Below are 16,459 nucleotides of genomic sequence, written 5' to 3'. Positions count from 1 at the left end.
GTTCTATCTATTTTTTATCCAATCTATTTCTTTTGGAGGTATCTTTCCTTTCAAAAATGTAATTACTTGATGATATTTCTTCATCACGTCATATCAGAGTGCTCCTGTTTTTGGATCTCTTGGATATTCTTCACTAGGTCAATCAACTGTGATCTTACATTCTGTCCATAAGTCTGCAGGCACCACTATATCAAACAGACCATCTAAATCTTTCAACAAAACCTTCAAAACCTTCACAAACCTTTCAACTTGTCTATACCATTCAACTGGCTTCTCTCTCAATTTTGGGAACTTGTTTGTAAAAGACAAACTATCCTGTTGATTCTACTGGACATTTACGTATCCTCCACCAGGTACCTCGCTCATAGGGCACAATCTTTTTACTTTCCCTGTTTCTTTAATTAGATATGCGCTAGATGCTTCCTTTGCCTGTGCTTCTTCCTTTTTCCTTTTCCATCTCGCTCTCCACTTATCAATGTCTCCCCATTTCTGCAAAATATTCAACAATTCTTTCACTTGCAATTTTCTTCCTGACACATTCATATTTTCCAAATCCTTGTCAGTAAACTCCACTTGGTAAGATTTCTGTAATACCTTTGATCTCCCTATATCTATTCCCATCTCCGAGAATAGTTCAGTCAATTTTTCATGAAATAACTTTGCATTTCTTGTCATACTCCTGCATACAAACAACTATCCTTCTTCATCATAGGTGTTCAGTCTATCTATTCCCACATTTCCAGCAATCAATTCTACCAATTCTACTTTTAATTTATGAATATCTAATATTTTAGGAGGTGAACTCTGTTTTTCAATTCCTTGTCCCCATCTCTTTAAATCTTCTGGGGTTACTGATATGGCACTCCTTATTCCCGAGGATGTGACTGTCCTTCCTTCCTTTGAACTGCTAGGTAAAACTCTATTTGGGGTTTCACTCACATTATCGCTTTTCGGCCGATCCATTAATGAAATTACTGAATCACACTCACTGGCTTGGTCATCAGTTATTATGATTTCTTTTCTGGGATTATATAAAGGCATTACTGTAGCTGGTGTTTTTGGACAATGTACTTTATCTCCATACAAAGGAACAACAGGACCTATTGTTACAGTGTGGGAAGGTGGCTACCTGACTATGGTTACCCCAGATTTTTTGCCTTGTGTTTAGCTGGTTTTCGACTTAGTTGGCCTGGTTCCCTGCTAATCAGGGCCCCAGGCTATCTGCTCTCTCTGTAAAATGGATTCCATGTACCCTAGGTGCATAACTAGATTGGCTTGGGTCACCTTATCAGCCCCTGTACAGAGCACTAAAGGTGCCCAGGGCATAGGTGCAGCCAAGGCCTACCAGGGGCTGCAGCATAACTTTTGCCACCCCTGGCTGGCTATCTAAAATTGACACAACTGGCTGATCACTCAGCTGGGGCAAGGTGGTGTAATCACCCCTTGCTTAGATATAGTATGCCTATATCTAAACCTATCTGGACACATATATACCTATCAGTCACTCCTATGGCAGGCCTTAACAATCCTGGAGGCAGAGTGCTTGGTTTTATGTGAGATGGTGCTCTAGCATGAGCTGAGCCTGTCTGCAGCTGTCGGGACCAATTCCCTAAGCTGTTCCGGGATAATGCCATACCATATACTATTAAGTGCATTATAATCCTCGCGGTTATATGTCAACTTTGGTTTGGCTTTATCAAAACATGTCGTGTAAGGTGTCATACGATTTGGAATACTATCCCCTCGACAGTCCTGTCGACGGGGATAGCATTCCACCCCTCTAGAGGGAGAAGACATGTTACTTTACTGACACGTGGTTGATTTTTAAAAGAGCCTCAGATCCACAAAATGGATGCTTCTGCCACAGACACAAGTCTGACCTCCTGCTGCTGACCGAAACTCAGCAGATGAGGCCTGTACAAAGGCTTTCCTGTCGCAGGGAGGTGTTACACCACCCCAGACAGGAGATAGTGGCTTGTAGCAGGGAGGTTTGAAAGAAACCAGACAATGCCTGGGTCGCACAAGGCTGCCCTTGCATAATCCGGCCAAACCGGTTCTGGGGCACACCAGCCCCAGTCCCAGCGCGGCCTGGATCAAAGCAAAGGGGTGTATCCACCCCCTTCATAGGTCCCACCCATAGGAGGGGACCTAGCAGGTAATCCAGCCTCCTAGATTGGTATAAGAATGGGAGCAGAGCCAACGCACTCAGATTATCCTGATGAAACATTTGAAACAAAACTCTGGACCCTTCGACATCCTACTCAACGTAGAAGACTGAAGAATCTCCCTTGCGGTCAAGGCGTGACCACCCTGTGCAAACAGGCACCATCCAGCACCTCAATGTCTGCTTTGTTGCAGTTCCCGCTGGAACTCGAGCAACAGAGATCAACAAGATCAAGCTTTCCTGCCTTCGTACAGGCCGATCCACAGTCCCTGCAGAGCTGAGACCCGTGAAGGCGACCGGAAGCGTGGGGCACGCCATCTTGAAAAGACCACGAGACGCTGACTGTGCAGCCCACGAGTGACCCTCAAAGCTGTACACCAGGGTTTGAGAAGCCTTAACCCTTAGCCACTCTAGCACCGAAGCTCACCCCTCTACACTCGACGAGTGCTGCGTGGGGCCCTAATGCTTTCTTTGGCTCGACGCGTTGGCCCAGTCACTTGCCAGTTGGCTTGTGGCCCTTGTGCTGGTGAAAACCTAAATACGACTTGTGATTCTGGTTTCTCCAGACTTGCACCTGCTCCTCTGAAAAGGAGCTCCCGCTCCGACCCTCCTGGTCTGAGTGTAGAAGCAATCTTCCAATCCCGCGTGGATTGCTCTTGCCAAGTGTTGTTTGCTCCGATCTTGAAGCCGACAGCGCCAACAGTGAGAGCCTGCGTAGGACAGCTCGTGACCCGCTCCTGGACATCGCAGATGCCCCAGAGCTCACATGGCAGTGAAGAGAATCTCCTCAACAACCACCTGATTGCGCCCAACATTGCCTGGTTCCGTCCTGGTTCCACCCTGGTCACTGCTGAGTGACCCAGACTCTGTCCCCTCTGCTTTCAGGTACTTTTGTACTCTGATCCACCCTTGTATCACAACCGACACTTCTCCTTCACATCGCCTGCAGCATCTTCAGCTGCAAGCACCAACAACCTGCGTGACGAAACCCGATGCCACTTTGACCCTATGCACCCGCTTCCTGTGGGTGAGGTAACTCAGCAACGCCGGTGTTCCTACACTGGTACACACCTCTAGGGTCTGTGTCTAATGTTTTGTACATCTAGGTTCAGCAGAAGTATCCTTAAACTCTATTTGTGTATCTTTTACACACCATTGACTTTACCTTGGTGCATGCGTGTGCTTTAAGCGCTGCACCCGAATCCCGCGGGCTTTTCCTGACTTCAGCATTGCTTGTCCCGACTGCTCCCAGCGATTCCCTAGGCCCTAGGCCTAACCACTCTTCGATTGGTATCTCTTATACCACTTTCTTAATATATGGTTTGAGTGGCCACCCGCCCTCATCCATAATTGTGCAACTTTCATATGTTATACTGTGCTTTTGATTTAACGCTTGTACCCCTTTGCTCATAAAGAGTACTGGGGTTTATTTTAGAAATAAACACATATATGTTTATAATATATACTTGAGTGGTGTCCTTTCATTTGATATTACAGGATTGTGATTGGTAAAACAGCTTTCTTAACACGACCTCTTGAGTTTAGCCTTTAAGGCTGCTTAGTCTATGCTACCATTAAGATAGCTTGTCTATAAGGTTGACTTACAACCAGACACCATAAGGGATTGTTTGGACTGATACAAGGTGGTTCCAGAATTGGAAACATCATATATCAGGCCAACTTCTCAGATACAGGTATTGTCAATGCTTCAGGATTCACATTTAATTGGGTCATTTTCTGTAATAATTCTTCCCTATTTTTATTCAAAGCTTCGTTTTCCTAGCCACATAGTACTCTATTAACTGTTTGTTCATATACAATCTTTGGATTCAATGCAGTTCTAAACTGGGGCACTCACCCTCCCAGGTGTCACTTGCTACCATTATGTTGCGACTGGGGAGGAGGCATAAGCAGGATAGTAATTAGGGGCATTGGTGGTTGGCCTGGGATTTTATTATATCTCTCTAGGTCATCCAGCCTATGAAGCGCAGCCTCACCACGCTGGATGTCACTGGTCTCTTTACAGATGAGCACACTTGAGGCACTGCCTAACCCCCCAAGTGGTGCTTCATCCTCATAGTTTATGACTGTAGGTAGCACAGCATGCTAGTAGTTAGGGGAGTTGGTTGGTAAAGATCCTAAACTGCTCTTCTGGGTGAAGGAGGGTTTTCACTGATCAATCAAATCAATTGTGCAGTCCAAGACACAGACCCCCTCCAGCCGATCCCTAGTGAATACCCGGACTGACATGGGCTAATCAATAATAAAGGCCACAGCAGTGTCATTGGGGGTTTGAGGGAAGACTTTATGGCAAATCATGCTTACTTTGCTGTTGTTGACTCAGTGGCTGTTTCTACGAGGTTAGCCGATCTCAACAGGGAGGGGAGATGTTGTAGAGAGGGTGCGTAACAAACCGATAACTTGAGCGGTGTGGCCAGATGTCCCCCAGCACTCACCTACAGGTTGTTCACTGCCTGCTGACCTAAACTGACCTCTGCAACCTGGCGCTCACAGCCACTGCACCGCCGAGCGGCTAAACAACCGAAACACCGATCATCAGCCTATCATAGGCTGCAGCTTTTCTCCTCGGCTTCCTTGCTTGCGGTGCGTTTACTCCTTCTCCTCCTCAGACCACTTCCTGCCATAAACATAACTCCCTTCCGGCCGTTACCCCTTTCCTACTGTAAATCGCCAGCCAGACACAGCAGAGGGGTCCAGGAGGACCTCAGGGAGAGCACCTGGGGTTCAGGGCTCATCTCAGCAAGAACCAATAGCAGGTTCTGGGGCAGGCCCAGTTAGAACTGGGAAGCTGAGCAGTAGAAGGAAAAGTCTTTTATAGCTTCTTGTGTCCTATTAGCTTGAAAAAGAGGTCAACCTAATGGACCCGGAGTCCACTTGTTGTCTTATGTACAAGAGAGAGATAAGCCAGTCTTTCAGGGCTCTTCTTAGTAAAAGACAGCAGGTTTTGCCTTCTTTGGTTTTTCTTCAGGCCCAGTAGTGTTGTGGAGAGTATACCGGGGATGCCTGGCAAGCACCTGTGGGTGAGGGTGACTCCTGGCTCATCCCTAACCAATGGGGTAAAAGTTCCCAGTGTATCCCCTTTTGCAGCATTTCCTGTGTGCCCTGCTGCAAACATTCCCACAGGTCCCTTTTCTGCTTAGGTGTAAGAGGTGAAAACGTTCTCTGCTTGTGAAGAGCCCGTGGGCCCACCCCAAGGGTGTGGCCAGGGATATGTGCAGCTCCTTCTTTTTGGCCACTCCAAACCAGACCTGGGGGCAGCTCCCTCCCCACCTGGATTGGCACCTGACTGAGGGAACAAAAGAAAGGGCCTGCCAGGTGTCACCTGACAATTCCCTGTGACACTGGATGCCCTTTTATTGTTAATTAAGTTCCTGGGAATTGCCAAAACGGTCCTCTTGCCAGAGAAACAGAAACATCTCTCCACACCCAGACCTCTACCTCGGTTCTGGGAGCAGTTTTCACACCAAATACAGGGTTGGAGCACTCAGAGGGCTACAGCTGTAGGCTAATGCAAATTAGCCGCCAGGGTTTTAGGCATAGAAAAGGCAACTTTCTAAAAGTACTTTTTTCTTAATATTTAATAGAAATCCAACATCAGCATTGAATTGCTCTTTTAATAACTATGACAATGTGTTCTGGGATGATGTTCCTAGGTGTTTTCTAGCCATAGAGAGCATTACTCAATGTAATAGTGTATCTCAGTATTGCTCTATGGAAAATGTATCCTTCCTACAGTGAAGCTTTCATTTTGGTGCTAGTCACATTAATTTGATACATGTCCTACTTTTATCTACCATGCACCTTGCCTTATTGACTATAAGATCTACGTAGGGGTGACTTAGAAATTTTCGGAAAGGAAAAGTTTGACCTGTCAACAGGGTTTATTTTGACAGGTCCCATTGCAGTTTTTACTCTGCTGCAGTCAGGCTACAGTGGTAGGCCTACAGCCATATTTACACTGCCACTGTAATGGATGTCGCAATAGGTGCTGCAGGCCACTAGAGGAATCTAACTTTCAGGGCCTGGGTATACCTTGTACCATATACTAGGGATGTATAGGTAAAATGAATATGCAAATTAAGAGTATACCAATTCAACCACATTAAAAGAGGGAGTACAGTCACTCTCCAACTCATTAGCAGGGAAAAATGCACACAGTTCTAGAGCCAGCAAAAATAGATAGTGCCAAAATATGGTGGTGCGCCATGAAAAAAATGGTCATGTCCTACAGGGTCCATTATAAAACAGTCCACTAAACCCTCCCCCAACTTAGAATTACCAATACCAAAGGTATTGGCAACACAGATAGAGGGGGCATTATTCCCCATTTCACATGGACATTTCATCTGCTTTCGGTAGACATGGGCCCTGATTATAAGTCAGGTGGAGCAGAAATGTCACATGGTGTTCCGCTCTGCCTGATTCAGAGTGGGTCAGTGTTCCCACATCCAGTTTTCCTACTCTTTCCTTGAGTGATTCCTTCCTTTCTAGACTGTTCTGCCAGCCCACACTGCTCCTTGCCATGCATACCATGCTGCATTTTATGTAGGCAATCATTTTCATTCACATTTTTACAAACTTGCTACTCAAGACAACTTCCACTCTAGCATTGGACCCGTAAGCCACCTGTTATAATTTAGTCAGAGTGGCAATCGACTTATCTATAACCTTGCATGTTGATGTGTACACTATCAGTGCAGTAAATATTAGTAATTGTTTCGAAAGTACAGTCCACACATTTAGGAAAAGCAATAAAAGTACCATGAAAAATATATTAACATTAAAAGTTCACAGTAATTGGACACATTGATTTTTGGGATGCACCACAAATCTTTCCTATATATTTAATCCTTTGCCCTAACCACTAGGATTGCTAGCATGATCTTGTGGAATGACAACAGTTTACTATTGGGTACAGTAGTATTTCATGAAATAGTAACTTATACTATCTCGATTTCTCAAATCCCACGCCAACACACAGTTGAAAAGATTACTTTGCATAAAAAACAACTAAAGTTCACAGACATGGCACATTTTTTTCTGTGTGAACGTTTGGTTCCCTTCTGCAAGAGCAAATATGTGTATTTTTCTAAATGATTGATATCTTTAAATGTATGGTGTATCGCTGCCGACGTTGTTCTATTGTCGCATCAGAGAAATCTTTACTAAGAAAAACTTGCAATGTTAGGGTAAAAGGAACACCCTTCAGATTCCAGGTTTTACAGAATTCCATTTTCTTTTAAGGAATAGGTCTCTCTTGTCCTCGCTTAGAAGAGCCTGCTCATTCACCTAGTAATGTGCATTGCATAAAGAAGTGTGTGTTGCAAAATATTTCGCGGGTCACACTTCCTGCAATAGACACCTCAAAAACTATACAACGAAAGCTTTCATGCAGTCTGTATTTAAAGCACTGTTTTCTAGAGCCAGTGAGTAATTACAATTTTTACTAACCCTGGGCAAAGTACTATGCTACGCTCACGTAGTTTGCGAAGTTTGCACAACTTCGCACTACGGGAACTGCACGTAAAACAGTGCAAATATCCGTAGCGTAGTGCAGCGGTCATTTTTAGCTTGCTCGCGGTCCTCAACGTCAAGTTGGCGACCGCGAGCAAACAAAATGACATCCTCGCAAGACATTTTCCCTGTTAGCGATCAGCAACATCAAGTTGCCGATCGGGAGCATGGAAAATAAACCTCCTAGCGAGATTCTCAACGCGGGGAGGTCCGGTTTCTCATTGCGAGTGGTCGCGCATGCTCGCGACCGCTCACGATGAGAAACTACCAGTCCGCGTTGAGAAAGCTGCAGCTCGAGTAAAAATCTACAGAAAAGTACAGCTCGCACTGTGCAAGATGCCGTTTTCAATGATTGCACAGTGCCGGATGCTTGTCCGCACTGTGTAATCATTGAAAACGACATCTTGCACAGTGCGAACATGCTACTACGCAGTTTGCGTAGTGCTAAGCGTAGCTCGCGTAGTGCGAAGTGCACTTTGCGTAGCTCTACTTCGCGAACTACGCCCACCCTTAATTTTTACACGCCACAACTTGGAAAAAGTTTAGCGTCTACCTAATTTAACAGTTAAAATTACCTTGGTGCTAGTGTAAATGAGTGTAGCACAACACAGTATGCTTCTATACCGTTTTTAAAGAGCATATTAATGTTAAATACTGTTTCAAATGTAAACTGTACAACGCTATACCTGTTTACAACAGTGCATAGATGGACAGATGCCTCAATGACAAGCATTAGGATTAAAATTGTGCAGATTTGCCAAATTGTAAAGCATGAGAGGGCTGGCATGCCGCTAACATTGTTGGTCTCCTAAAACCTGCTTTGTGAGAATTTTCTGTTTTCCTTAATTTTGCTAACTTTATGCATTATGTTTCAAACTAGTCACAAACCAAAAGAGGCATGTGCAAAGCTGATAAGTTTGTTTCTCATATACGTGTGTGGTTTTGAACAGAAGGATAATTGCTAGGGTTGATGAAAACTGCTTTTAAGACTATTTCAATTGTAAAGAAACTTACAGCATAGACACAATCGAAATAATAATGTTGTTAAAAATGCAAAGACCAATGAAAGAATGCAGCACATTATCTCTAAAACTAAACATCCCGCTGAGTGTCTGCCCAATAATCATAAAGGAAGAACACCAGACACTCTCTGAAAGACTTGTAGATATACATAGGAAAAGGGACCTCAACAGGCAAATGCTGCAGCGTTATGGGACACATCTTCCTGTCAGGCAAAACAGACTCTGCAATGCAAATGTTAATTACAATTTTGCATTGTTATAACCTAACCCTGAATTCAATTGATAAAATATAGCAAAAAAAAACTTAAAATGTATATTGTTCAAGGTCCCTCTATGGAAGCATGACCATTTGTTGAAAAGCTGGAGTGTTACACAATACCCCGCTGTAGGAAGTTGGGTATATAGTGATGATGCTTAGCCTTCAGCATGCAATACTCTCACAGACTCCAAAGATGGTCTTTACAGTCACAATACTAAATCATTAGCTCAGTCTTGATAGTGTGGCAATGAGCATACAGTCTTTACTAGAGGAAAATGTGTTAAGGATGTCAGAGTACCAACATGGACAATAAGTAATTGAAACGAATCAAAAGAAACCCAACCCCAATTTATAAAAATAGAGCAGATTGTTATCTTAATTTAGACACCAAAATGACTGTGATCAGATACATAGAACCGGAGTTATGGAGTTTAGAAAAAAACATTAATCACAGCAAGTCAGTACTACAAAATGTTTGTATTGATATCTATGCTAAAAAAGCGGTAGTAATATTCACTTGCAGGTCGAGTTGCGTGGAACCCTAAGAGAGTAAAGGTGATGTGCGTCCCAGGACCAAGCCACAACAGTCAGTTAAATTTTGCCTGGTCCGTGGAGCCCAGTTGCAGAGTTGTCCTTGCTGTCCCTGGTGCTGAACGGGAGCTGTGGAAGAGTTACTTTTTCCACTTAAACAGTGCTGAGGAGGAACAGGGTGAAGATTTTCAACAACGGGCTGCTGCTGATGTCGCAAAAAAGTTGGACAGAGTTCCCTCTAGATGCAGCATTCAGTGAAGGGGTCAGTTGCTGGATTGGTGACCAACAAGCCTTGGCAGTGGTAAGTACCACAGATGGGTTAAAGGATTATCTTTAAGGCCTTGTCCATAGGGTACCAAGCTTTTTCCAAACCGTCCCAAAGCATGTGTCCAACAGGCTACAAGAAATCATCCACTTAGGGCTTTAGGCTCACAATCTGCCCGGATGTTAGTTATGCCACATACTAAGAGGAATGTGCTTGGTGATGCGGCCTGTTCCGTTTTGGGAGTCAAGTACTGGAATGAACTTCCCCTTCAACTCAGATTTATCTATAATGATACTATCTTCCAGAACCAAGTAAATATGTGTTTGTTCAATTTATAAGATGGCATACATCTATTTTTCTTTTTGCCTAGTGCAGGGACACTCTTTGAGTAGCTGTGCGCTTTAGAATTTTTTTTCATTCAAGTAGTTTTCATTCATGGGTACTTCGATGTCTGTGGTCCTGGGGAACATGGTAATCTGTCTGAAACTTCATGGAGGGCAGGACTACTGTTCCCAAAATGCACTAGACCATGGGAACTCACAAACAAACAAAGTGCAGTATGTGGTGTTACCGAGGGCCTCACTGACGCCAGCAGGGTGGCGGTAGGGGATCTGGATGGGTCAGGGATTATGTAAGGAGGTCTAAAAAAATGTAGCAAGCATTTATTAGCTGGTTAATAAATGCTTGCCCATTTATTTAACATTTGTTTCTCAATATTAGTGCTCAGCAAATATACAGCAGCTCATGCTACTGATCATCAGGGGGGCCGCATGCAAACGCAAGAGGGCAATTGGGCCATACGGCCATACTTTGAGTATAAATGCACTGGATCATCTGGATCTGGGTGATCCCATGGAGGGCTTGATGGTCAGTGATTCATCGGATCCAGAGCGTTGTCTTACCTGCAGTTGGCAGGGTACCACTGTCGCTAGTCCAGGGCAGCCCGAGGTTGCCTCTGGCTCTCACAGGTGTCTCTCTGTCTGGGTGAACCGAGCTTTAGCCTAGGGCGAGTCTCAGTCTCGCAGTTCCAGGATGGTTGCCACAGGTACAGAGTATCCTTCTCTTGGTTTGTACAAGTCCTGTTGTTGCAGATTCGGGGCTCCTCTTTGTCGTCTTCGATGCAGGTTGATTCATAACTGGGGTTCTGGTGTCAGGGGTAGCCCTTAAATTCTAGATTTATAGGCGTTAGGGCTGTAGATACAAGTGGCCAATGGGCTACTAGCCCCAGCAGCAAATTCTACCCTGAAGTGTAGGTCATCTTTCTACCCAGAACCCACTATTCTACCACTGTTAAAAATTGCCTTGTGGGGTTGTACACCTCCCGACTATCTAATTTTCCCAGATGCAAATGTGCCTGGAGGTAGGAGGGATATTTTCTCCTTTGTGAGGCAGTCTGGCTGCATATCACAGGCGGTTCAGCTTTTCAAGCTCACTGCCTTGATGTGCCACTTCACTAGACATCCTGTAAGGAAGGGAGGTGTGATCTCCTTCTTGCTCAGCCATTGTTTCCGAATCCTGGGAGAGTTCACACCTCATGGAAGGGGGTCAGATTCCTGTTTTGGCAGCTGCAAGAGCAGGCTGTCAGCCAGAGCACAAGAAAAGCTGGGGCAGCCAGGTGGGCAACCTCTAAGGTATTCACCTGGGTGCATGCCACATCGTCCTTGCTACGAGTTTCATGTCAGGGGTGATGAGGCACATTTTATTATACCAAACATAACAAATTTAGGCAGTACCATAATGGAGCTGCCAACCTTGGGTTTGCCCGGGTGCTAGCGCATGTTATCCTATGGATGGTCTATCTCTTACAGTGTCCTTTGATGGTAAAGACCACTATTGGACATATAAGTTTGCACTTAGATGTCCCCAACTTTAATATAATGCACCCTGCCTCTTGCGCTTTAGTAGACCTTCCTTAGGGGCTACTGGCGTATCTTAAACATAGTGCATTGACTTTACCATACATGGTGAGGGCAAAGTCGAGTTCAAGCAGTTTACACCTCTCCTGCTGTCTCCAATGGCAGACCCTCTGTCAGTAGTTTACTTAGGTCAATCAGGGTGGCACAAACAATACTTCAGGCCCTGGTGACCACTTTAACACCCATGCACTGGGTGCCATTGGTACCGTTTTTTCGGGACTTACAACGGGGGTGAAAATCCTTAGGCAATTGGGGTTATCAATACACATATATCAGGTTCAGGGAGAGAGCACTGGCACTGGGACCTGAGCAGCAAGCTACGATGCATTTTCAGAGTCTTAACGATCAGCTTTCGGGGAAAAAGTGTGTGGAAGAGGTTGACCATACAAAAAGGGGCACTTTCCTACACCTGTATTCTAAACAACAAAATGAGTTTTGATAGCAAATTATCACATTTGAAAATATGTTTGCATAAACATGCAAGGTCATTTTGGTATGTTTAAATAATCAAAATGTGTTCTAAAGATCTACAGTAGGAAGATCTTAACAAGCACGAAGTCACACAAAGTATATTTTGTACTAGCGGTTTCATTCTAGTGGTTTACTACTGTTTCCTTATTTTCTCGTGTTGGTGGAATTTATTTGATCAGACCCCAGGTGTTTACAAGAAAGTACGGGGAGGACAGTGTGACCATAAATTATAAATAGCAAATGATCCCAGCATGTAGACATGGGGAGCACTCTCCTGTTCTAGCCGGACTAACGATATTTATAATTACTGGCACTACTGGACTTTAGCATTGTTTTGCACTACTGAATTGATATTTATCAGGTGGAAGAACATGTATATACAGCCGAAAAGCCCTGAAGAAGTCGAGGTGTACTACCAATCGACGAAACACGTGTTGGCTGACTTGTTTTTGTTTCTTAATTGGCTTTCAAACTGCTCGACATTGTGGAATTATTGATTTGGGTTGCCTTCCTTTTGGAAACAATTGTAAACAACATCTACATAAAATTGATGTGAAGATTTGGAATGAAATGTATGTGCCTGAACAAGGATTAAAAGTGGACTATTAACTATATAAAATTGTACTGATGACTTTTTGGAGTGCTTAGATTTGAAGTTTGATTTAATTTTGCTCTTCGTTGGGAGGGCAGAGTGGGATTGTGGATGGTCACCAATCCTTTCCTAGGACCACTGCATATATTTTGTATATGTTATATACTCTCTACCTAAATAAGAGTGCAGTGCGTCCATTTGCTTGTTTTAAGCCTGGTTCCTATATTTTTTGTTTTTGGTCCCCGGATATTGAATGTCAGCCTCAAGGTTTCATGACCATATACATGGATTTAGACTTCAGCCTCATTTCTCTGTGCCATGGAGCAGCTTGGGGTCTTGCACTATCATTAAATAAGCTAAGGAGTACTTTGCCTATATTATATTATATTATACTATAATATATTATATTATATTATATTATATTATATTATATTATATTATATTATATTATATTATATTATATTATATTATATTATATTATATTGTATTATGATATGGTTACGTTATGTTGTGTTGTGTTATGTTATTTTATGTCTGTTGTGTTGTATTATATTACAATGTAACTCCGGTAGTTTTAACTTTCAGGAATGATTTTATAGTGTATAGCATGTGCTGTTTTGTTATTGTTGTGGATTTTATCATGGTTGTACATGTTTTATTGTTGTTGTATATCTTTTATGGCCATATGGCCGAAATAAAGATTGAATAAATAAATTACATTGTATTGTACTGTATCATATTATATTCCAGATTATGTAATATCTCCCAGATGGTAAACCCACTGGGAGAGGTAGGTTCGGGAAGTCCTTAAATGATGTTTAATAGTTACCTTTTACTGTTGTACAAAACGGATTTAATATTACAGATATTTACAGGCGTCTTCAGTTCTCTTTCTCGTGCCCCTCGGTCATCCTTTGACAAGCTCACTCACAGGGGTGCCTCACTTGAGATGACCTCTGTAGAGCATTTATGTTGAAAACTTTTATTGAGACATAGTTACTGTGCTTTTCTTTAAGGCACTTTTTTTATTTTTAAATGGTAACGTCAGAGCTTTTTTAAGTGTGACCGGGGCAGATGCACACTTTAAGACATCCAAAGACAAACACTTAAAGCCCTACCTTCACTAGAGCTCCTTTAAGTAAATACAGCCGGTAAAGGCATCTTAACACTTCAGATTAAAAGAAATAAAATATTTCCGTCACTGGCATTTGAATAGGTGTGTTGCTAATTAGGAAAACTAAACACTTTTAAAGCTAGCCACTTTCAAGACATCTATCTAGGATAACATTCAAGTTTCGCAGCGGTCTCCAACTCCTAAGAAAAGCAGACTCGTGAGCTCTACAACCACTGTGCAAGCCCTGCTCCTCTGAAGGCCTGAGAATAAAACGATTTTCATGCTCTGGCCTGTCATTTCATGCCTGTCACTTCACGCCATTGAACCTATATAGTGCTTTCGCCAAATTGCTGCACGAGCAAATTAAAAGCTGTTCAAATGATCAAAGAGAACCACTGGTGAGTGGCATTCCGTTCTAGATCACTCTAAACGTAGCAGGACACCTCTGAAAGTGCTTATGCACTTTGAGCACACCACACCTACTCTAAAGGCACTTAAGGAGCCATTATTCAATTCCCTTACACTCTACAAAGTGCCAGGTCTACAATCAGGCATCGCTGATTCTAGCTGAAGAGCACAGTGTGTCAGGAGACATAATGCCCAAAACACACAAATCACCTCTGCAACCATGCAATGCATACTAACACAGAAGCAAGCCAGAGACACAATCATGTTCACAGCAGAGATCCAATGATCTGGAACCCTTTGCCCTATAGTGTTATGCACCACCTCCAAAAAGCAACTTTCCAATCAATGTCTCATCAGTCCATTAAAGTGCACCAGTTTGGCTGCACCTGATTCGCTCAATCGCTAGAGAGGATTGTTCACTTAATATGCTTAAGCCATCCACCATTGTTTCCAAAAGCAAAGGAAAGGACAGCAAGTCAATTTCCGTATAAATTATCCACAATGTTCTTGGATATTGCTTGATCTGGTACATCGTGTAAAAAATTGCATAGATACTCGGTCTAATGGCAAATCCGTAAATAATATTGATCACCGTCTAGGCCTGGTTCCTGCTAAGAAATTACCAACATAATTTTTATTAAAAAAGAAGCAGCACAGAGGCCATTTTTGGAACGAAGCCCTAGCACTCCCCATCTGAACTCCATCAGACACTCTGGAGGTGTAATGAGGCTTAAAGCCAATATTGCCAAGATCAATATAGAAGGTGATGGTTTATGGTAGGGAGCAATGAAAGTCAGAGTTGCTGCTCAGAAAATGCTTGCAACCTGCCACAACTCAAGCTTCACAGAGATTCCTGTTACATCACACCATTCGCAAATGTTGTATGACTAGGAGGCTAGTAATGCTTAAATTATGGTAGCACCAAAGATGCTGCAAATTTCAGAATATGATTTGGAATTGTTTAGTTGAACGGCTAGCACTTTTTTAATATCAGCAAAGAAGGTCACATCATCCGGACAACCAAACACAAACATCACCAAGTTACCAAATCTGTGTATATGTTTAAGAATAACTCTGAAAAGTTTATGAAACTGAGAACTAATGCTACATAAAGACACATGTGAGATTATGATGCCCACATACACATATCTGACCCATGGTTTCCTCGGCAATGGGGTCATGATAGTCCCAAAGAAGGTGTGGGACATTTGAAATGTGCCAGCCCCTTGGAATGAGCAAGAGATGTGCAGCTTCCTAGAGAGGAATAAACAAAGTGGAATCCACTCAAAGTGATAGTGATCCCTAGAGTCGCCCTCCACCCCCCAAACTCCACTCTCTACCTCCCTATACCACGACCCAAGCAATCCCTCAAGCCCTAGCAGACACCCAGATCAACCCTAAAACACAACACAATCAAAACAGCCCCCGAACGCAACAAGAAGGCCCACACTGCCGCCTCACCCGCATCGAAAACCAAATAGACACCATAATTCAAGGCCTAAACCTCATCCTCACCAACCTCTCGATTGGACACATCCCAAACCCCAAGAACCAGCCCTCGATACTCCCCCCCCACACCTTCACCCCTCCCAACCAAACTAACTCACATCTCCACCCCAACACACAACCTCCCACCCTGCCCGTGGCCGGGAGACCGAACAGAGCGGAGAAAGCCATGACCTGGGAAGAGGTGCTCGAAACGGCTGCCTCTTACAACAACATCCCTACCCGGCCCACACCCGAATCGGCTGCCTCTTACACCAACCTCACCACCCGACCCTCCCAGTCCTCTATTCAGGTAATTACCAGTCTAAGAAACGATAATCCCCCACGCAGACCCCCTAGACCCCCGATCTCCCTCATCACCATTCCCACCGAACCTACAAAAAAAGACCCCCCCGGGACCAACTGCCTACTCATAAACTGCAGATCGGCCACCAAACACTCCACAGAGCTAGCAGAGACCATCCTCAACCACAACACAGACATAGCATTCATCACGGAGACATGGCTCAATGATAATTCAACACCTACCCTAGATATGCTTGTCCCACCAGGCTACTCCATCATCAACAAAGATAGAAAGAACCAGAAAAAAGGTGGAGGCGTGGCAATCATCCACAAGAACGCCCTCTCGGTGGCTGAAGCTAACGCTTTTGACTACAACTCCTTTGAATGCCTG

The sequence above is a fragment of the Lissotriton vulgaris genome, chromosome 12 (genome assembly GCF_964263255.1).
Source record: "Lissotriton vulgaris chromosome 12, aLisVul1.2, whole genome shotgun sequence".
Taxonomy (NCBI): domain Eukaryota; kingdom Metazoa; phylum Chordata; class Amphibia; order Caudata; family Salamandridae; genus Lissotriton; species Lissotriton vulgaris.
The sequence above is the reverse complement of the archived record's forward strand: the minus strand, read 5'-3'. Positions refer to the sequence as shown.